Source organism: Schistocerca piceifrons, chromosome 3 (genome assembly GCF_021461385.2).
Source record: "Schistocerca piceifrons isolate TAMUIC-IGC-003096 chromosome 3, iqSchPice1.1, whole genome shotgun sequence".
Classification (NCBI taxonomy): domain Eukaryota; kingdom Metazoa; phylum Arthropoda; class Insecta; order Orthoptera; family Acrididae; genus Schistocerca; species Schistocerca piceifrons.
The window spans coordinates 838,994,089-839,017,208 of record NC_060140.1 but is presented as its reverse complement, the minus strand read 5'-3'; positions in this window follow the sequence as shown (position 1 = coordinate 839,017,208).

Below are 23,120 nucleotides of genomic sequence, written 5' to 3'. Positions count from 1 at the left end.
CTCATACTGGAAAAGCGGAAAAATATCCGCTAATTCACAACACGGATGAAAGTGTGTGTTGATTTATCGTAACGGACGGTAATTGAAGGACTGTAGAACTGAATGTTGCACTCGCGAGCCCTGTCAGAACGAAAACAACACCAATGGTTCAAATGGCTCTGAGCACTATGGGACTTAACATATGAGGTCATCAGTCCCCTAGAACGTAGATCTACTTAAACCTAACTAACCTAAGTACATCACACAAATCCATGCCCGAGGCAAGATTCGAACCTGGGACCGTAGCGGTCGCGGGGTTCCAGACTGAAGTGCCTAGAACCGCTCGGTCCCACCGGCCGGCAAAATAACACTAGGGCAGCTCGATAAGCAGGGAACTGCACAGGAATTCCAGCTATGCGGATACCCGTGACAGGAAAATATGGTGTCAAAGCCATAATACCTGAACTGTGAAGCAAAGGAAAAACTTCTTGCCGAGTTTAAGTCCTAAGAGTGAAACATGGCGCAGGTCCGATAGTTATTTGGGCAGCCATATCATGTTATTCCATGGGAGGTTGCATCAAATGGCTCAAATGGCTCCGAGCACTATGGGACTTAACATATGAGGTCATCAGTCCCCTAGACTTAGAACTACTTAAACCTAACTAACCGAAGGACATCACACACATCCATGTCCGAGGCAAGATTCGAACCTGCGACTGTAGCAGCAGCGCGCCTCCGGTCTGAAGCGCCTATAACCGCTTGGCCACAGGGGCCGGCGAGGTCGCATCACTGCCAATCATTATGTGATCATTTTGGCTGCACAGGTCCATCCCATCGTAGAATGTTTGTTCCTCAGTGGTGATGTTGTGTTCGAAGACGACAGGGCCCCTGTTCGCACAAGACGGCACGAGAATGAACAGTCGCATCTCTTCTGACCATCACAATCATCAGATCACAATATTAGTTACCCTTTCTGGTCTACTTTGGAAAGAATCGTGAGTGATCGCTATCCACCTCCATCATCTTTGCCTGAACTTCCCAGTATTTTGCAGTAAGATTCCCTTGGAAACCATACGGGACTGTAAACTATTTTGAATGGAAACGGTTTTCCTACACCTAATTAGGAGTGGTAATGGTTGTGTTTTTGGTATTTCCACATTTTTGTGCACCCCCTTGTGACGTCTAAAAATTTTCGGTGCCTACATTGTCACGTCTTTCAGTGTCCCACAAATTTTTATTTTTAAAGGGGGTCACTTAAGACTATTTCCATGGGTTCGCCCCTCAAATTCCTCCCTCATATCACAAAATTGTCGTCTGATGTAGTACAAACTGAAAAAATAAATTCCTTTTAAAGCACAGTTTCGTATATAATTTATATTCAAAACCTTACACCTGTGTCACAGAACAAATTCTACATCGAGAATACTTTACACAAGTTTAAGGGAAGAAATGCTTCCGATAGTTATTACAGTATTTAAAGAACATCAAAATATGAACAGCCTGAAATGAACAAACAGTACATGAGACTTCGTTAATCAATTTAACTGTAAAAAGCTAAGGAGCGTATTATTAGCAAAATGAGAAATATGCAAAAGTGAAATGCCAAAATGAGCACTTCTGAATTGGATAGTAAATCAAAACAATCAGAATGGCTGAAAGAGAGCACAATAACATGAGCCATAAACGGTTAAGAGCTAAGCAACTAAGCAAATGAGGGAATAGGCAAAAATGAGATGCCAACAAAATGAGAGCTGGCCGGACCCCGTCGGCACTTATACAGGGTGTTACAAAAAGGTATGGCCAAACTTTCAGGAAACATTCCTCACACACAAATAAAGAAAAGATGTTAGAGCTCATTTTAGTTTCGTCAGTATGTACTGTACTTCCTCGATTCATCGCCAGTTGGCCCAATTGAAGGAAGGTAATGTTGACTTCGGTGCTTGTGTTGACATGCGAGTCATTACTCTTCAGTACTAGCATCAAGGACATCAGTACGCAGCATCAACAGGTTAGTGTGCATCACGAACGTGGATTTGCAGTCAGTGCAGTGTTTACAAATGCGGAGTTGGCAGATGCCCATTTGATGTATGGATTAGCACGGGGCAATAGCCGTGGCGCGGTACGTTTGTATCGAGACAGATCTCCAGAACGAAGGTGTCCCGACAGGAAGACGTTCGAAGCAATTGATCGGCGTCTTAGGGAGCACGGAACATTCCAGCCTACGACTCGCGACTGGGGAAGACCTAGAACGACGTGGACACCTGCAATGGACGAGGCAATTCTTCGTGCAGTTGACGATAACACTAATGTCAGCGTCAGAGAAGTTGCTGCTGTACAAGGTAACGTTGACCACGTCACTGTATGGAGAGTGCTACGGGAGAACCAGTTGTTTCCGTACCATGTACAGCGTGTGCAGGCACTATCAGCAGCTGATTGGCCTCCACGGGTACACTTCTGCGAATGGTTCATCCGACGATGTGTCAATCCTCATTTCAGTGCAAATGTTCTCTTTACGGATGAGGCTTCATTCCAACGTGATCAAATTGTAAATTTTCACAATCAACATGTGTGGGCTGACGAGAATCCGCACGCAATTGTGCAATCACGTCATCAACACAGATTTTCTGTGAACGTTTGGGCAGGCATTGTTGGTGATATCTTCATTGGGCCCCATGTTCTTCCATCTACGCTGAATGGAGCACGTTATCATGATTTCATACGGGATACTCTACCTGTGTTGCTAGAACATGTGCCTTTACAAGTACGACACAACATGTGGTTCATGCACGATGGAGCACCTGCACATTTCACTCGAAGTGTTCGTACGCTTCTCAACAACAGATTCGGTGACCGATGGGTTGGTAGAGGCGGACCAATTCCATGGCCTCCACGCTCTCCTGACCTCAACCCTCTTGACTTTCATTTATGGGGGCATTTGAAAGCTCTTGTCTACGCAACCCCGGTACCAAATGTAGAGACTCTTCGTGCTCGTATTGTGGACGGCTGTGATACAATACGCAATTCTCCAAGGCTGCATCAGCGCATCAGGGATTCCATGCGACGGAGGGTGGATGCGTGTATCCTCGCTAACGGAGGACATTTTGAACATTTCCTGTAACAAAGTGTTTGAAGTCACGCTGGTACGTTCTGTTGCTGTGTGTTTCCATTCCATGATTAATGTGATTTGAGAGAAGTAATAAAATGAGCTCTAACATGGAAAGTAAGCATTTCCGGACACATGTCCACATAACATATTTTCTTTCTTTATGTTTGAGGAATGTTTCCTGAAAGTTTGGCCGTACCTTTCTGTAACACCCTGTATACGGTTGCGCTCGTGGCGGCACCTCGCGACCCGTACGCAACATGCGCGCCTGCAATCGCCATGCACTCTTAGCGCTCGCGGCGGCGTCAAGCGGCCCGTACGCAAGTTGTGCGATTGCTGTCGCAGGTCGACCCTTAATCTATGATGTTACACCCTGTTTGTTAATAGCACAAAGGCTATAAAATAAAAACCGTAAAATACAGGCTTCAATTGCAAACGACGTAATTCAACGTGGTGTCTCCCAAGTTCTGCTTATGTCATAGAAAGAGGTCTCACTGATTACGTTCGTCTCCATACTGCGAAAATCTGACGTGTCTGATTCTGCCTTCCATGCTTGGGTATGCTGCCCAACCGTTTGTGACGTCACAAAACTCGATCACTTCCATGTCCACGTTCGTTTTCACGTCCCGTGGGAGGACGTCTTAGCTGGGTGTGTGCTGAACGAGTAAGCCTCGTCATTTCCTCCCCCGCACGTGCCGACCACGACTTTCGACTGGTCGTTTTTTGTGGCGCCGCAGATAGTACGCTGGCTGCCAACCAGGCAGCAGCCGGTATCTGGCGATGACCTGCGACCCGCAGCGATAGCCAGCGACCGCGCGTCTGGAAAACAACTCTGTCCGTCCTCGCCGACCGCCGAGCGGCCGCCTCTCGCCTCGTTTCCGGACCGGCTCACGCCCCGAGAAAGAGTTGAATGGGACGCGAGCACTGTCGCCTGATAAACAAAGTAAGAGCCTACGGAATATCAGACCAGCTGTGTGGCTGGATTGAAGAGTTTTTAGCAAACAGAACACAGCACGTTGTTCTCAATGGAGAGACGTGTACAGACGTTAAGGTAACCTCTGGCGTGCCACAGGGGACTGTTATGGGACCATTGCTTTTCACTTTAAATATAAATGACCTAGTAGATAGTGTCGGAAGTTGTATGCGGCTTTTCGCGGATGGTACTGTAGTATACAGAGAAGTTTCAGCATTAGAAAATTGCAGTGAAATGCAGGAAGATCTGCAGCGGATAGGCACTTGGTGCAGTGAGTGGCAACTGACCCGTAACATAGACAAATGTAATGTATTGCGAATACATAGAATGAAGGATCCTTTATTGTATGATTATATGATAGCGGAACAAACACTGGTAGCAGTTACTTCTGTAAAATATCTGGGAGTATGCGTGTGGAACGATTTGAAGTGGAATGATCATATAAAATTGATTGTTGGTAAGGCGGGTACCAGGTTGAGTTTCATTGGGAGAGTCCTTGGAAAATGTAGTCCATCAACAAAGGAGGTGGCTTACAAAACACTCGTTCGACCTATACTTGAATATTGCTCATCAGTGTGGGATCCGCACCAGGTCGGGTTGACAGAGGAGATAGAGAAGATCCAAAGAAGAGCGGCGCGTTGCGTCACAGGGTTATTTGGTAAGCGTGATAGCGTTACGGAGATGTTTAGCAAACTCAAGTGGCAGACTCTGCAAGAAAGGCGCTCTGCATCACGGTGTAACTTGTTTTCCAGGTTTCGAGAGGGTGCGTTTCTGGATGACGTATCGAATATATTGCTTCCCCCTACTTATACCTACCGAGGAGATCACGAATGTACAATTAGAGAGATTCGAGCGCGGACGGAGGCTTTCCGTCAGTCGTTCTTCCCGCGAAGCATACGCGACTGGAACAGGAAAGCGAGGTAATGACAGTGGCACCTAAAGTGCCCTCCGCCACACACCGTTGGGTGGCTTGCAGAGTATAAATGTAGATGTAGATGTAGGGTGGATGCAGTGACGGCGCTGAAAAGTGACACTCTCTTTCTGGAACAGACCGTACTATTACATCAAGACGCGGCCTCCAGAGTCTTTGCAACAGGCACTTGTTTCAGACAGAGACAATATTGTCATAATCATATTCACAGTTTGCAGACACAACATCATTTTTCTAGAATGAGATTTTCACTCTGCTGCGGAGTGTGCGCTGCTATGAAACCTCCTGGCAGATTAAAACTGTGCGCCGGACCGAGACTCGAACACGGGACCTTTGCCTTTTGCGGGAAAGTGCTCTAACATCTGAAATGCAGAAGGCATAGAAAATTACCGCCCCATTTCCCTGCTGTCAGCATTCTCAAAAATAATAGAAGCAATTATGAAAGACAGATTAATGAATTACCTGAACAAATACAATCTTTTAAGCGAATCACAGTTTGGTTTCCGAAGTGGCAAAATTACAGAGTCAGCCATAGTAGAATTCACTAAAGTTGTACTTGATGCTCTTGATAAAGATGAGTGTGTCCAAGCCATATTTTTGGATCTTTCTAAGGCGTTTGATACAGTCGACCACAAGATTATATTAAATAAATTAGAAGTATAAGGAATAAGAGGGGTAGCTAATGACTGATTTCGTTCACACCCGACAGGTAGGGGGGTACAAAGAGTAGAGATAACACATACTTAAAATAGATCTAAACATTTAGTAAAACGCTTATCAGAACCAAAATACACTAATATAGGGGTTCCGCAAGGTAGCATATTAGGACCAATACTGTTCCTGATATACATCAATGACTTTCCCAGTAGTGTTACTCATGGTGAAAAAATTCTCTTCGCTGATGACAGCAATATTATAGTCACTGAGAAAACAAGAGAACTCCTTGCCGAGAAGGCAAATGAAACTCTCAAGGAAGTTTATGATTTGTCAATAAGCAATAAAGTGACATTCAACATAAAGAAAACTAATGCCATGAATTTCAGTTTGAAGAGGAGAAATGACAATGTTAAATTAAATGTAGGTGGCACCTCTATAGACTGTGTAACAAATGTAAAATTTCTAGGAATGAATATTGATTCTCAGTTGAAGTGGTGTGAACACACAAAGGTACTTGCAAACAAAATGTCATCAGCATGTTATACCCTTAGAATCCTATCATCAGTGTGTAGCATGCGGTGTCTTTTAGTTGCATATTATTCATATGTACACTCAGTTCTTAGCTATGGCATTCTTTTTTGGGGAACAAATGCACAAAATATGAACACAATTTTCAAACTCCAGAAAAGAGCCATAAGATTAATAACTAAAAATACTAGTCGAGCTCATTGTAAAGATCTGTTCAGAACACTGGGGATTTTAACTGCTCCATGTTAATACATTTACCAGTCAGTTGTACACATCAAAAATAACATTGGTAATTACTGCACAAACAGCTCTGTCCATGACCATGCAACAACAGATAACCTCAACTTACATTTACCAAGAAAAAATAAACATAAAACTCAAAACAGCATTTTCTACCGAGGAATAAAACTGTACAATAAATTACCAAAAGAGATTAAAGAAATTGCAAAAATAAACTTATTTAAAAAGGCAGCTAAAAGGTACCTGTTATGCAATACATTTTATACATTGAAGGATTACTTATCTAAAACAGAGTAGTGGTTTGATAAAAAAAAGTTATACTAATAAATAATAATAGTAATGGTTATAAAATATCCAACATTCCACATAACACCTTCACTTTATGTTCTTTTCCTTAATTTTTTTCCTTTCTAGAAATACTTACCCCCGAGCTATGCATGGGACAATACTAACACCTCTTCCTCTTTCTGAGCTCAACGTCGCAGTCGTTATGGAGGAATGCTGACTCGGTTTTTCAGGATAGCAAATGGGAAGTTGCGGTACAGAAAATGGCCCAGAGATCACCAGTGTGTGTGTGTGTGTGTGTGTGTGTGTGCAGTGAGTGAAGTGTTATGACACAATGTGTGTATAGTGTGTACGGTGACAGATAGTGAGATATGAGTGAAAATGTGGCATTACATTATTTAATAAGTTATTTGTAAAAAAAAGAATTGTATACCAGGAGTAAATCTAATGAGTGTCTCTAACTAGAAGTCTGTAAATATATGTGTGTATACGAATTAGCTTATTGTAAGTTGATCTAAATTTGTAAATACTTTGACATGTCCTATAACCTTGTAAAAAGAGACCTACGGATAACAAAACTACTACTACTAAATCTGAGCTACCCAAAGCACGACTCTTGACTCGTCCTCACAGCTTCAGTTCCGCCAGTACCTCGTCCCCTAACTTCCAAACTTGACAGAAGCTCTGCTGCGATCTCATGTGAAGTTTGGAAGGTAGGAGGCGAGGTATTTGCGGAACTGAAGCTGCGAGGACGGGTCGTCAATCGTGCTTGGGTAGCTCAGATGGTAGAGCACTTCCCCGCGAAAGGCAAAGGTCTCGAGTTCGAGTCTCGGTCCGGCGCACAGTTTTAATCTGCCAGGAAGTTTCATCATTTTTCTTCTTCTTCGGCAGATCTGTCGTACGGAAAGTATCGACTAGTCAGTCTCTATTTCAGTCTGTCTTGTGCCTCTCATACCTGCTGTTAACTTCGTCCATGTTTTATGTTCCTCAACATTGAGAGGCTTCTTCTTCCTCTCCCTCTCTTCCCTGGAATCTTTCATTCGAAGAAATTTGTAATTTAATCACAATACATGTTCAATCCACTATGTTTTGGTCACTCTTATCACCTCCACTAGTCTCCTTTCCTTGGCAGTTCTTCGAAAATCTTCTTGATTTCTCTATCTGTTAGCCCATTTCACTTTAAGTATTTTTCTCCACAACGACATTTCAGAACTACCCAAGTATTTTTTCTCTTCCTTTCTGACTGTCTTTGATGCACAGCCATTTTCACTGGACTCCTGGGAAAATACTAGGCGAAATTCTTAGTTCTACCTTTTGTTGTTAACAAACATATCACATTTCCGCAAGCTCTTTTATCCACAGACATTCTAAATTTTATATCCACCCTTCAGCTTCCAATTTGTGTGACCAATCTTCATAGACGGCTGTGAGATTTTACTTGTTCAAAGATATTTAATTCTAATGGTATACAGTATTTGATCAAAAGCATACAGACAGCTATTAGTGGACAGTAATACCGGGTGTGTCAACTCTTCGCCTTTATGACGGCTTGAATTCTGGTGGGTACACATTTAGGTAAGAGTCCGACTGTCTGTGGAGGGATGGCAGCCCATTCTTCCTCAAGAGTCGAAACCAGAGAAGTTGGTGATATTGGACGCTAGGGCCTGGAGCGAAGTCGACTTCCTAACTCGTCACAAAGGTGTTCCATGGCGATCAGGTCGGGGTCTGGGTAGGCCAGTCCATTTCAAGAATGATATTATCCGCAAATCATTGACTCACAGATGCTGCTTTATGATAGGGTGGACTGTCATGCTGATACAAACAATTATCGTCTCCAAACTGTTTCTCTACTGCACGCAGTAGACAGTTGTTCCTCATTTAGTTTTTAATGCAATAAGGAGACCACCTGATCCTCCGTTCAAATGGCTCTGAGCACTGTGGGACTCAACATCTGAGGTCATCAGTCTCCCAGAACGTAGAACTAACTTAAACCTAACTAACCTAAGGACATCACACACATCCACGCCCGAGGCACGATTCGAACCTGCGACCGTAGCTATCGCGCGGTTCCAGACTGAAGCGCCTAGAGCCGCTCGGCCACACCGGCCGGCGCTCTTCTCCGTATTTCACTATCTGTACTACACGTGTAGACGCGTGACGTCCTCCAGGCGTTCTCCAAATCCCAACTCTTCCACTGGATTGACACAGGATAAGGCGTGATTGTGCCGTCGCTCAGCACGGAATACAGAAATGTGTAGCTTCTGAGGAGGTGCTCGCCATTGCATCCCATTCTTTTTAACTCCGTACGCATAGTCACTACGCTAACCAGACTACTGGTAGCACACTGCAGCTGACTGCGGGCGATTTTGTACATCCATTATCCGCACGTCTCGACGGTTCCCGATAGTTTGTACATGATGTCTGCCTGCTGCTGGTTTACCTCTGCTCTTGTGAGTTTTAGAAGGGTTGCAATATCCCCGATGGATTTGTTACCCAGGTGACACCCATTGAATAATCCACATCCGAAATCACTCAGATCTCCTGAATGACCTGATCTGCAACTACTGGTCTTCTACTGGTGGGTCCTCCTCTCCTGACGCCTAGTGGTCAGTCCCGCATTACGTAGGGCCGTTCCCATACTTTTGATCGGATAGTGTATAGAACACTGCGAAAGGATTTGCTATTTTGATTCAGAACCTCGCGATCGGTCTCGTTCCTGCATAGTTCACACTGCAGTGGAGCGACAGGTGCTCACTAGCAGTAGACTTCAGAAACAGCTCTACATCAATACTATCCGCTGACCGACACCTCTAAACGCAGTTTCCCACTTTTGACCGTTTCATCCTTGCACTGTTTTATCCTTTACGTACACTACTGGCCATTAAAATTGCTACACCACGAAGATGACGTGCTACAGACGCGAAATTTAACAGACAGGAAAAAGATGCTGTGATTTGCAAATCATTAGCTTTTCAGAGCATTCACACAAGGTTGGCGCCGGTGGCGACTCTTACAACGTGCTGACATGAGGAAAGTTTCCCACCGATTTCTCATACACAAACACCAGTTCACCGACGAGCCTGGTGAAACGTTGTTGTGATACCTCGTGTAACGAGGAAAAATGCGTACCATCACGTTTCCGACTTTGATAAAGGTCGGAATGTAGCCTATCGCAATTGCGGTTTATTGTATCACGACATTGCTGCTCGCATTGGTCGAGATCCAGTGACTGTTAGCAGAATATGGAATCGGTAGGTTCAGGAGGGTAATACGGATCGCCGTGCTGGATCCCAACGGCCTCGTATCACTAGCAGTTGAGATGACAGGCATCTTATCCGTATGGCTGTAACGGATCGTGCAGCCACGTCTCGACCCTTGAGTCAAAAGATGGGGACGTTTGCAAGACAACAACCATCTGCACGAACAGTTCGACGACGTTTGAGGTAGCATGGACTATCAGCTCGGAGACCATGGCTGCGGTTACCCTTGACGCTGCATCAAAGACAGGACCGCCTGCGATGGTGTACTCAACGACGAACCTGTGTGCACGAATGGCAAAACGTCATTTTTTCAGTTGAATCCAGGTTCTGTTTACAGCATAATGATGGTCGCATCCGTGTTTGGCGACATCGCAGTGAACGCACATTGGAAGCGTGTATTCGTCATCGCCATACTGGCGTATCATCCGGCGTGATGGTATGGGGTGCCATTGGTTACACGTCTCGGTCACCTCTTGTTCGCATTGACGGAACTTTGAACAGTGGACGTTACATTTCAGATGTGTTACGACCCGTGGCTCTACTCTTCGTTCGATCCCTGCGAAACCCTGGATTTCAGCAGTGTAATGCACGACCGCATGTTGCAGGTCCAGTACGGGCCTTTCTGGATACAGAAAATGTTCGACTGCTGCCCTGGCCAGCACATTCTCCAGATCTCACCAATTGAAAACGTCTGGTGAATGGTGGCCGAGCAACTGGCTCGTCACAATACGCCAGTCACTACTCTCGATGAACTGTGGTATCGTGTTGAAGCTGCATGGGCGGCTGTACCTGTACACGTCATCCAAGCTCTTTTTGACTCAATGCCCAGGCGTATCAAGGCCGTTATAACGGCTAGAGGTGGTTGTTCTGGGTACTGATTTCTCAGGATCTATGCACCTAAATTGCGTGAAAATGTAATCACATGTCAGTTCTAGTATAATATATTTGTCCAATGAATACTCATTTATCATCTGCATTTCTTCTCGGTGTAGCAATTTTAATGGCCAGTAGTGTATATTCCGTGCTAAGTATGGCGTTCATTCCTTGCAACTGATCTTATGAGTCTCTCTTACATCCGATGAGAAGAACCACGTCTGTCAGCTACGACCCTTGGCATCAGTATCACTCGGAATGTGTTGCGCTTGCACTTTTATTTCTGTTTCTAGATTTTCTTTCACTTCCTCCAGCGTATCTTCGACGCAACACTTTTACAAAGGTGGCGATAAGCTACCACCCTGCTTTACACCGTTCTTAACAACACCTTGTCTTTGTAGATCCTCCACGTTTATTACCCCCATTTAAAAGTCCATTTGCCAGGAACTTTTTGCCACACACACTTAGGATTTGTAGATTATTATTCTGTCTCTGTACCTTAACTAGGATCTTCTACGGACTTTCTATCTCGTTTAAAAGATTTTCATCACACGGACGCCAAAATGACAGATAAAATAAGTAATGGTGGAATAGAAGAGAAACTGAAACGCAATTGGGCCTGACGGGATACCATTTCGATTCTGCGTTGGGGATGCGAAAGAACTTGCTCCTTTTCTAACAGCACTGTACAGTAGTTTCTGGAGAAGAGTAGCGTTCTTCCTGATTAGAAAAAAGGGCAGGTAGTTCCCGTTTTCAAAAAGAGTTGTAGAGCAGACGTATAAAGCTATAGAACTATATCTCTCTCATCGGTCTGCCGCAGAGTTTTGTAATATGTTTTATTGTCGCGTATTAGGGCATTCCCGGAGACCGAAAATCTACTCTGTAGAAGCCGACATGGGTTCCGGAAACAGCGATAGTGTGAAAGCCAGCTCGCTCTGTTCGTCTACGAGAACCAGAAAGCGGTAGATACCGGCGTCCAGGCATGAAATGCAAGAGGGTCGGGGCGTGGTGGTGGAAGTGGCAGTTGACCCTCAGCGTAAGCAAATGGAACGTGTTGCATATACATAGACAGAAACACCCTCTGTTGTATAATTACACGGTTGCAGAAGAATCGCTGGAACCAGTTACTTGTATAAAATATCTAGGGGTGCGCGTACGGAGCGATTTAACGTCGAATCACACATAAAACTAATCGCAAGTAAAGCAGACTGCAGACTCAGATTCATCGGAAGAATGCTTAGGAATTGTAGTCCACCCGCAATGGAGATAGCTTAAAGATTCCTCGTTCGACCAACAGTTGAGTATCCGTACCAGATAGGATTAATAGAGGAAATAGAGACTCTTCGGAGAAGAGCAGCGAGTTTCGTTATAGTTTCATTTAGTAAGATCTGTATTGTTATTTTTATTGTATTTTATGGTTTATTGAAACTAACCTCACCTTTTGTGTGTTTCGTCGTGTGGTAATATGCTGGTAAAGAACTGTGGAAGATTTTTTGTTGCGTGATCCTGAGTCCGTTGAAAGTCGCCGTGTATATTTGCAGGTTAGTTCGCAAATCCCTCCAGCGTCTCTCCAACTCCTCGTTGACGTAGTGTAGCTGAAACTTTCTATAGTAATTAGAATAACTAGAGAGACTAATATTTACGTTCTAATCGCACATAATTATTTATCAGAGATGAGCAGATAAAAATTCACGTGACGCCTTCCTGAGGGACAGTCTCCACTCCTTCCAAATTAGCAATGTAAGTGTAGACCAGATGTGGCTTGAATTCAAAGAAATAGTATAGGCAGCACTTGAGAGATTTACACCAAATAAATTAACAGACGACGAAGGTGATCCCCCTTGGTACACAAAACGGGTAAGAACACTGTTGCAGAAACAACGAGAGAAGCATGCCAAATTTAAACGAACGCATTATCTCCAAGATTGACGATCTTTTACAGAAGCTCGAAATTTAGAGCGGACGTCAATGCGAGATGCTTATAATAGTTTCCACAACGAAACCTTGTCTCAAAACCTCGCAGAAAACCAAAGAGAGTCTGGTCGTATGGAAAGTATGCTAGCGGCAAGACACAGTCAGTGCCTTATCTGCGCGATAGGAATGGAAATACTATCGACGACAGTGCTGCCAAAGCACAGTTACTAAACAAGACCTTGGGAAATTCCTTCACCAAAAAAGATGAAGTAAATATTCCATAACTCGAATCAAGAACAGCTGCCAATATGAGTAACTTAGAAGTAGACATCCTCGGCGCAGTGAAACAACTTAAATCGCTTAATAAAAGCAACTCTTCCGGTCCACACTGCATACCAGTTAGGTTCCTTTCAGACTATGCTCATGCAATAGCTCCGTAGTTAACAATCATATACAACCGCTCGCTAGACGATAGATGCCTATCCAAAGACTGGAAAGTTGCACAGATCACACTAATATTCAAGAAAGATAGTAGGAGCAATCTACTAAATTACAGGCGTTTATCATTAACGTTGATATGCAGCAGGATTTCGGAACATATATTTTGTTCGAACAGTATGAATTACCTCGAAGAGAACGGTCTACTGACACACAGTCAACACGGATTTAGAAATCATCGTTCTTGTGAAAAACAGCTAGCTCTCGACTCAGACGAAGTGGTGAGTGCTATTGACAAGGGATCTAAAACTGATTCCGCATTTCTGCGTTTCTGGAAGGCTTTTGACACTGTACACACAAGCGGCTTGTAGTGAAATTGCTTGTTTATGGATTAGCGTCTAGTTATGTGACTGGATTTGTGATTTCCTGTCAGAGAGGTCACACTTCGTAGTAATTGACGGAAAGTCACCGGGTAAAACACATGTGATTTCTGGCGTTCCCCAAGATAGTGTTATAGGTCCTCTGCAGTTCCTTATCTACATAAACTGTTTGGGAGACAATCTGAGCAGCCGTCTTAGGTTGTTCATAGATGGCGCTGCCGTTTATCGTCTAATAAAGTCATCAGAAGATCAAAACAAATTGCAAAACGATTTAGAAAAGATCTCTGTATGGTGTGAAAATTTTCAATTAACCCTAATAACGAAACGTGTGAGCTCTTCCACATGCGTGCTAAAAGGAATCCGTTAAAATTCGGTTACACGATAAGTCAGTCAAATATGAAGGCCGTAAATTCAACTAATATCTAGGAATAATAGTTACGATCAACTTAAATTGGAAGTAAGACATAAAAATGATGTGGGGGGGGGCAACCAAAGACTACGTTTTATTGGCAGAACACTTAGAAAATGTAACAGATCTACTAAAGAGCCTGCCTACACTACGCTTGTCCGTCCTGTTTTGGAGTACTGCTGCGCCGTCTGGGAACCTTACCAGATAGAATTAACGGAGTACATTGAGAAGGTTCAAAGAAGAGCAGCACGTTTTGTATTATCGTGAAATATATGAGAGAATGTCACTGACGTGATACAATATTTTGGATAGTAATCGTTAAAACAAAGGCGTTTTTCGTTGTGGCGGAATCTTCTCACGAAATTTCAATCACCAAGTTTCTCATCCGAATGCGAAAATGTTTTGCTGACGTCGACCTACATAGGAAGAATCGATCATCGTAATAAAATAATGGAAATCAGAGCTCACATGGAAAGAGATAGATGTTCGTTTTTACCGCGCGCTGATTGAGATTGAAATAACAGAGAATCGTTGTGGATACGGTCCTATGAACCCTCGGCCAGGCATTTAAGTGTGATTTGCAGAATATCCATGTATATGTAAATGAGCACTCGTTTATTTCTCCCCTGAATACAACTTTTACTATCAAGTAGTAATGCGTAATATTCACGACTATAAATTACCTTCGTCATTGTCAGACCAAGAATAAAATATTAACATTACATTCAGCAACAGAAATAATAAAAATCAGATATAATGCAATGATAATGTTCGATTTTCTCATACAAAAGGTAACGTCTTTCGTTCCTGTACGTAGCACAGTATCTGACACAGTTATTTCCGTAATAAAATGTGATATTACAGTACCAAAGTCACGGAGATGCTCATCCAATTGCAGTGGCAGATGCTGCAAGGAAAGCTTTCTGCATCACGGTGCGGTGTACTTTTATAGTTCCGAGAGCGAACTTTCCTACAACAGTCAAACAGTATATTGCTTTTCCGATGTATACTCGCGGAAAGACCATGCAGATAAAGTGAGAGAGATTAGAGTCAACACGGAGGGTTATCAGCAATTGTTCTTCCTGTGAAACATCCGCTACTGGAACAGGGAAGGGGGGAGGTGACACTGGTACACGAAATACACCCCGCCACATAGCCTAAGGTGGCTTGTGGAGTATAGTTGTAGTTGATTATACACACAAACTTAGTTGACACTCGGCGCGCTAGTTGATGGGAGCGACTGTAAATCGGAAATGCCTTTACGGTCACCCCCATCAGTTACCGAGCCCAGTGTCAATCTAGTTTGCGTGTATAATATTTTACGCCTGAAATGTAGGTAAAAGCACGAGGTTTCGTCGACTGCTCTAGACCTTGCCCTGATTTGAGGCGACAAGTAGACCCAAATGTTTTATACAAAGATGTCGCGACAAACATCAGTTGTCTATCTCGCTGGAACTAGAGCTTGTAATGGGTTCTTCAATACCGTCTGTCGAATGATCTATCTACAAACAAGTCGTTGACCATTATATTGTAGTTAGTTCGCATTGTGTTGTACCACATCCATAACTCTAAGTTAGCGCTTATCTAGTTTGTTTGTTGTTAGTCTCGCTGTATTCCATGGAGTATGTTGCTGGTTCCAAGTCGTCGTCTACATCTATATCTACATATATACTCCGCTAGCCATCAAGCGGTGTGTGGCAGAGGGCACAATTCGTATCAAAGTCATATTCCCCCCCCCCCCCCCCCCCCCCTCTGTTCCACTCGGGGATCGCGCGAGGGAAAAACAACTGTCTGAACGCCTCAGTACGAGCTCTAATTTGCCTTATCTTTGAATGGTGATCATTGCGCGATTTGAAAGTTGGTGGTAATAATATATGCTCTACATACTCGCCGGCCGGGGTGACCGAGCGGTTCTAGGCGCTACAGTCTGGAACCGCGCGACCGTTACGGTCGCAGGTTCGAACCTGCCTCGGGCATGAAAGTGTGTGCTGTCCTTAGGTTAGTTAGGTTTAAGTACTTCTAAGTTCTAGGGGATTGATGACCTCAGAAGTTAAGTCCCATAGTGCTCAGAGCCATTTCTACATTCTCGGTGAAGATCGGATTTCGGAATTTAGTGAGCAGCCCCTTCTGTTTAGCGCACCGTCTGTCTGTAAGTGTGTCCCACTTCAAACTTTCTATGAGATTTGTAATGCTCTCGCGATGGCTTTCTACAAGGAAGCATTAAACGGTCAAAGAACTGTTATTCAGATAACTTCTGATCCTTACTCCGACAAATGCAGTTTCTGAATTTTGAAATGGATATATTATTCAATATTCCCACCCTCAGCACTAATAACATAGCACACCTAGAATAGCTTTTTGTCGCCCTCCCAATCTCCGCAATATCCTTCTGTACCCATCTACCTACCCTGTGGCTCCTACCCATGTGACTGTCTCCGCTGCAGGCCTTGCCCCATGGACCTTCCTACTACCACCTATACATACAGCCTGTAACTGGTAAAACATATATTATCAAAGGGAGAGCTGCCTGTGAAACGACACGCCATGTATCAGCTGTTATATCAGCACTATTCGGTCTTTTACATTGGTGTGACTACCACCAAATTATCAGTTAGGATAAATGGGCATAGGCAGAGGGTGTATACTGGCAACACACAATATCCTGTTGCAGAGTATGCTCTACAATGTGACAGTCGTGACCTAGGTGCCTGTTTCACCACACGTGTCATCTGAATCCTTCCCCTTAGACACCAGTTTCTCAGAACTCCGCAAGTGGGAACTACGGTTACAACACGTCCTCGGTTCTCACCACCCAGCTGGCCTTAATTTATGTTAATTCCTTCCCCATCAGCATTTCTCCAGCGGAGTGACTACTTTTTTCTTCACTTCATTTTAGTTTTCTACATCTTTTATTTTCTGACCTGTCTATTTTTTGCCCCAGCCTCCCACCTCTGATATACACAATGCACTTAGGTTACATTATATTTTATATTATTGGCTTCAATGTGGTATACACCGCTAATTGTCGTACGAGATATTGAGCTTAATCGGCTGTAATTACACTACTGGCCATTAAAATTGCTACACCACGAAAATGACGTGCTACAGACGCGAAATTTAACCGACAGGGAGAAGACGCTATGATATGCAAATGATTAGCTTTTCAGAGCATTCACACAAGGTAGACGCCGGTGGCGACACCTACAACGTGCTGACATGAGGAAAGTTTCCAACCGATTTCTCATACACAAACAGCAGTTGACCGGCGTTGCCTGGTGAAACGTTGTTGTGATGCCTCCTGTAAGGACGACAAATGCGTACCGTCACGTTTCCGACTTTGATAAAGGTCGGATTGTAGCCTGTTAGCAGAATATGGAAACGGTGGGTTCAGGAGGGTAATACGGAACGCCGTGCTGGATCCCAACGGCCTCGTATCACTAGCAGTCGAGATGACAGGCATCTTATCCACATGGTGAAACGGATCGTGCAGCCACGTCACGATATCTGAGTCAACAGTTGGGGACCTTTGCAAGACAACAACCATCTGCACGAACAGTTCGACGACGTTTGCAGCAGTACGGACTATCAGCTCGGAGACCACGGCTACGGTTATCCTTGGCGCTACATCACAGACAGGAGCGCCTGCGATGGTGTATTCAACGACGAACCTGTGTGCACGAATGGCAAAACGTCATTTTTTCTGATGAATCCAGGTTCCGTTTACAGCCTAATGATGGTCGCATCCGTGTTTGGCGACATCGCGGGGAACGCACATTGGAAGCGTGTATTCGTCATCGCCATACTGGCGTATCACCCGGCGTGATGGTGTGGGATGCCATTGGTTACACGTCTCAGTCACCTGTTGTTCGCATTGACGGCAATTTGAACAGTGGACGTTACATTTCAGATGTGTTACGACCCGTGGCTCTACCCTTCATTCGATCCCTACGAAACCTTAAATTTCAGCCGGATAATGCACGACCGTATGTTGCAGGTCCTGTACGGGCCTTTCTGGATACAGAAAATGTTCGACTGCTGCCTTGGCCAGCACATTCGCCAGATCTTTCACCAATTGAAAACGTCTGGTCAATGGTGGCCGAGCAACTGGGTCGTCAAAATACGCCAATCACTACTCTTGATGAACTGTGGTATCGTGTTGAAGCTGCATGGGCAGCTGTACCTGTACACGCCATCCAAGCTCTGTTTGACTCAATGCCCAGGCGTATCAAGGCCGTTATTACGGTCAGAGGTGGTTGTTCTGGGTACTGATTTCTCAGGATGTATTCACCCAAATTGCGTGAAAATGTTATCACATGTCAGTTCTAGTATAATATATTTGTCCATGAATACCCGTTTATCATCTGCATTTCTTCTCGGTGTAGCAATTTTAATGGCCAGTAGTGTACCTTCCCTTTGTGGGTCAGTAAGGAGAGTGTCGGGTGGCGAGAGCGGAGGGTGACACCGTGCAGGAGTTGCCGCTGGAATCTGATAGCCTTATTCGCAGCGACTTCGTGCTGCGCTGCCTCCGCAATGTAGGACAGGGCCCGTTCTCGCCACATGTCCCGGCTAGGCTGGCGGCGCGACGCTCCGCTGCAGGGGTCTGGCGCCTGCCGCGCTGCCTGCCCGCACAACCCGTGAACGGGGGAGACGACCTACTCGCCAACGGTTCCCCACCAATTGCCGCCTCCCCAGTCTCAGACAAGAAAAACTCTTTCACTCTCGTACTAGAAATTAGTTCTGCAACCAGCAGTTTTCTGACTGGGTTTCCGAACCTCAATCGTTAGAAACGGAACCCTTGTAGGGTCACTTTATGGTCCGTCTCTGTCTGACAGTCTGGAATTTCAAAACCCGTTTTCTCACGAACGGGTAGACGTATCAAGTTGACCTTTGTGTCACATAGTAAAGAGAATAATCCCTTTGCGGTGTAGTAAACGTAAGCCTTTTAGACGGTGCAGTCGAAACCTACGGACTTTTATGTCACATGTTTTCATACTTGCAAGCTCACTCATCAAAACCTATAGGGTACTTCCCGTTGGCCTAGAGCCCTGAAATTTGGCAAGAAGCTACGTTTCACAACACAACCAAAGGAAAAATCCGAAAATGGTTAATTTGTAACTATGTTGTTGTTGTGGTCTTCACTCCTGAGACTGGTTTGATGCAGCTCTCCATGCTTCTCTATCCTGTGCAAGCTTCTTCATCTCCCAGTAAATACTGCAACCTACATCCTTTTGAATTTGTTTAGTGTATTCATCTCTTATCTCTTGGTCTCTCTCTCTACGACTTGTACCCTCCACGCCGCCTGGCAGTACCAAATTGGTCATCCCTTGATGCCTCAGAATATGCCCTACCAACCGATCCCTTCTTCTAGTCAAGTTGTGCCACAAATTTCTCTTCTCTCCAATTCTATTCAGTACCTCCTCATTAGTTATGTGATCTACCCATCTAATCTTCAGTATTCTTCTGTAGCACCACGTTTCGAAAGCTTCTATTCTCTTCTTGTCTAAACTATTTATCGTCCACGTTTCACTTCCATACATGGCTACACTCCATACAAATACTTTCAGAAACGACTTCCTGACACTTAAATCTATACTCGATGTTAACAAATTTCTCTTCTTCAGAAACGCTTTCCTTCCCATTGCCAGTCTACATTTTATATCCTCTCTACTTCGACCATCATGAGTTATTTTGCTCCCCAAATAGCAAAACTCATTTACTGCTTTAAGTGTCTCCTTTCCTAATCTAATTCCCGCAGCACCACCCAATTTAATTCGAATACATTCCATTATCGTCGTTTTGCTTTTGTTGATGTTCATCTTATATCCTCCTTTCAAGACACTGTCCATTCCGTTCAACTGCTCTTCCAGGTCCTTTGCTGTCTCTGACAGAATTACAATGTCATCGGCGAACCTCAAAGTTTTTATTTCTTCTCTATGGATTTTAATTCCTACTCCGAATTTTCCTTTTGTTTCCTTTACTGCTTGCTCAATATACAGATTGAATAACATCGGGGAGAGGCTACAACCCTGTCTCACTCCCTTCCCAACCACTGCTTCCCTTTCATGCCCCTCGACACGTATAACTGCCTTCTGGTTTCTGTACAAATTGTAAAGAGCCTTTCTCTTCCTGTATTTTATCCCTGCCACCTTCAGAATTTGAAACAGATTATTCCGGTCAACATTTTCAAAAGCTTTCTCTTACGCTACAAATGCTAGAAACGTAGGTTTGCCTTTCCTTAATCTATTTTCTAAGATAAGTCGTAGGGTAAGTATTGCTTCACGTGTCCCAACATTTCTACGGAATCCAAACTGAACTTCCCCGAGGTCGGCTTCTGCCAGTTTTTCCTTTCGCTTATTAAACTGATAGTTCGGTAATTTTCGGAATTTTTCAACACGTGTTTTCTTTGGGATTGCATTTATTATATTCTTCTTGAAGTCTGAAGTTATTTCGCTTGTCTCATACATTTTGCTCACTAGATGGTAGAGTGTTGTTAGTCTTGGCTCTCCCAAGTCTGTCAAGTTCTAATGGAATGTTCTCTACTTCCGGGGCCTTGTTTCAGTGCTCTGTCAAACTCTTCACGCAGTATGATATCTCCTATTTCATCTTCGTCTACATTCTCATCCATTTCCATAATATTGTCCTGAAGAACATCGCCCTTGTATAGACCCTCTGTATACTCCTTCCACCTTTCTGGAAAAATGCGAAAATGGTTAATTTGTAACTATATCACACGCAAAAATATTGTCTATTTTTAACCGATTGTCTGTCCATCTGTTAAGACTCCTTTTTCTCAGAGACGTAAAGTCAGTCGATGATAACAACCAATTGCAAAATGATTCAGACAAGATATCTGTATGGTGCGAAAAATTGCTATTGACCCTAAGGAACGAAAAGTGTGAAGTCATCCACATCAGCATTAAAAGGAATCCGCTAATTTTCGGTTACACATTAAATCACACAAATTCAACTAAATACTTATGGATTACAGTTACGAATAATTAATAATAGACAATGTTGTGGAGAAAGTGAGCCAAAGATGCGACAGGTATACTAAAGACACGTTCTACAGTGCTCATGGGCGTACTCTTCTGGAGTATCGCTGTGCGTTTTGGGCTCCTCACCAGCGAGAACTGACGGAAGACATCAAAAGAGTTCAAAGAATGGCAGTTTGTTTGTATTATCAAGACATAGGAGAGCGACGGTGAGTTGGGGTGGGAGCCGTCCGTGGTAGCCGCGTGGTCTCAGGCGCCTTGCCACGGTTTGCGCGGCTCCCCTCATCGGAGGTTCGAGACCTCCCTCGGGCATGAGTGTGTATGTTGTCCTTAGCGTAAGTTAGTTTAAGTTAAATGAAGTAGTGTGTAAGCTTAGGGACCGATGACCTCAGCAGTTTGGTCCCATTGGAACTTGCCACAAATTTCCAAAAAAATTTAGGGTGGCAACCATTAAAACAAACGCGTTTTTCCCTGCGGCAGTATTTTTTCACGAAATTTCAGTCACCAAATTTCTCCTCCAAATACGAAAATATTTTGTTGGCGCCCACTTACAGAGGCAGAAATGGTCATTGTAATAAAAGAAGAAAAATCAGAGCTCGCTTGGAAAGATTTAAGTATTTCCTTTTACCGCGCGCTATTCGAGAATCAAAATTACCGGGACCTTTCACCAATTTTTTATACAATCGTATGGTTATTTTATACAATATACAGTTGATGTAAGACAAGTGTTTTTATACAATATACGTATGATATAAGACAGGATTAAACCTGAAAGTCTGTGTTTTGTACCAATTTATTAAGCTGGGTGTGAGAGTGAATAGGACGTCGGGAATTCCAGGGTATGAATGTAGTGGACAGCGTTGGACTAGATGTTCAACTTACTGCTCTTCTTTATTTCATTCACATATTGGTGAGCTGATCCAGCCTTATTTATACCTGAAGTAGCTACAACAACCATGTCCAGTCCTTACCTGTTAAGGTGGCACCAGAGGTTCCTCGGTAGGTCAAAACCTTTTGGCTTCTTTGTGGTATTAAGGTGATGGGCTCTTGTTCCCAATGTTTTGTTGACCAGTCATGCTTCCAGCTTTCATTTAGATCAAAACCATCCGCCATGAGTTGTCCTGCAGTAACACTTGCTGGTCTTCTTAATCACAATCGTTGCTGTGGCGCATGACAGAATTCCTGGTGCAGTGGTAGAGAGCGTGACGCAAATATTTTCTTGGCCTCCATCAGTAGAACTTGTTTCCGCATAAAGTGAGGTGGAGGGGTGTGACTCAAAACAGGTAACCAGTGACATGGGGTTGATTTGATGGAACCAGTAATGTAGCGCATAGTATCGTTCAGTCTTGTGTCTACCTTCTTCACATGTAGACTTTCCAACCAGACAGGTGCACAGTACTCGGCAGCAGAGTACACAAGACTGATGACAGTTAAACTCAGACAGTCAGCAGAGGTTCCCCAGGTTGTATCACTGAGCTTATGTAATATGTTGTTCCTTTCAGCAACTTTATGGGAAAGCTTGGTGATGTGCTCTTTGCAACTCAGGGTTCTATCTAGAATGATTCCGAGATATTTTGGGAAAGGATTGTACCCCAACGTTTGCCCATTGAGCAGAACTCTTGGTTTGTAGTTCGCAGCAAGATTCGCTAGATGGAAACAAGAGACTTCGGTTTTTGATGTGATTGGGATCAGTCTCCAGATCTTAAAAAAAGTTGACATCTTCTCCAGATCCTCCGTAAGAATACGTTCACCATCTTCGAAATTACTGCTCTGTGCGATGTCATCAGTATAGATGAATTTAGTTGATGTTGTGGTTGGTAAATCATTAATGTATAAATTGAATAGTGATGGGGCTAAAACAGATCCCTGTGGTAGTACATTATTTAGTTTCCCTTTGTGGCTCTTAGAGCTGCCTAGAAACACTTCAAATTGCCTTTCACTAAGCATGCTGGATGTTAGATCCACAATTTCTCGACTTGGTATAACTTGCAGTAGCTTGTAGATCAGTCCCTGTCGCCAGAGTACACAAGACTGATGCCAGTTAAACTTAAGACAGTCAGTAGAGGTTCCCCAGGTTGTACCACTGAGCTGTCAGGTCGATGAAGACGGCTGTTGATTTCAGAGGGCCTTGAAAGCCTACTTCAGTATGGGTAGTTAG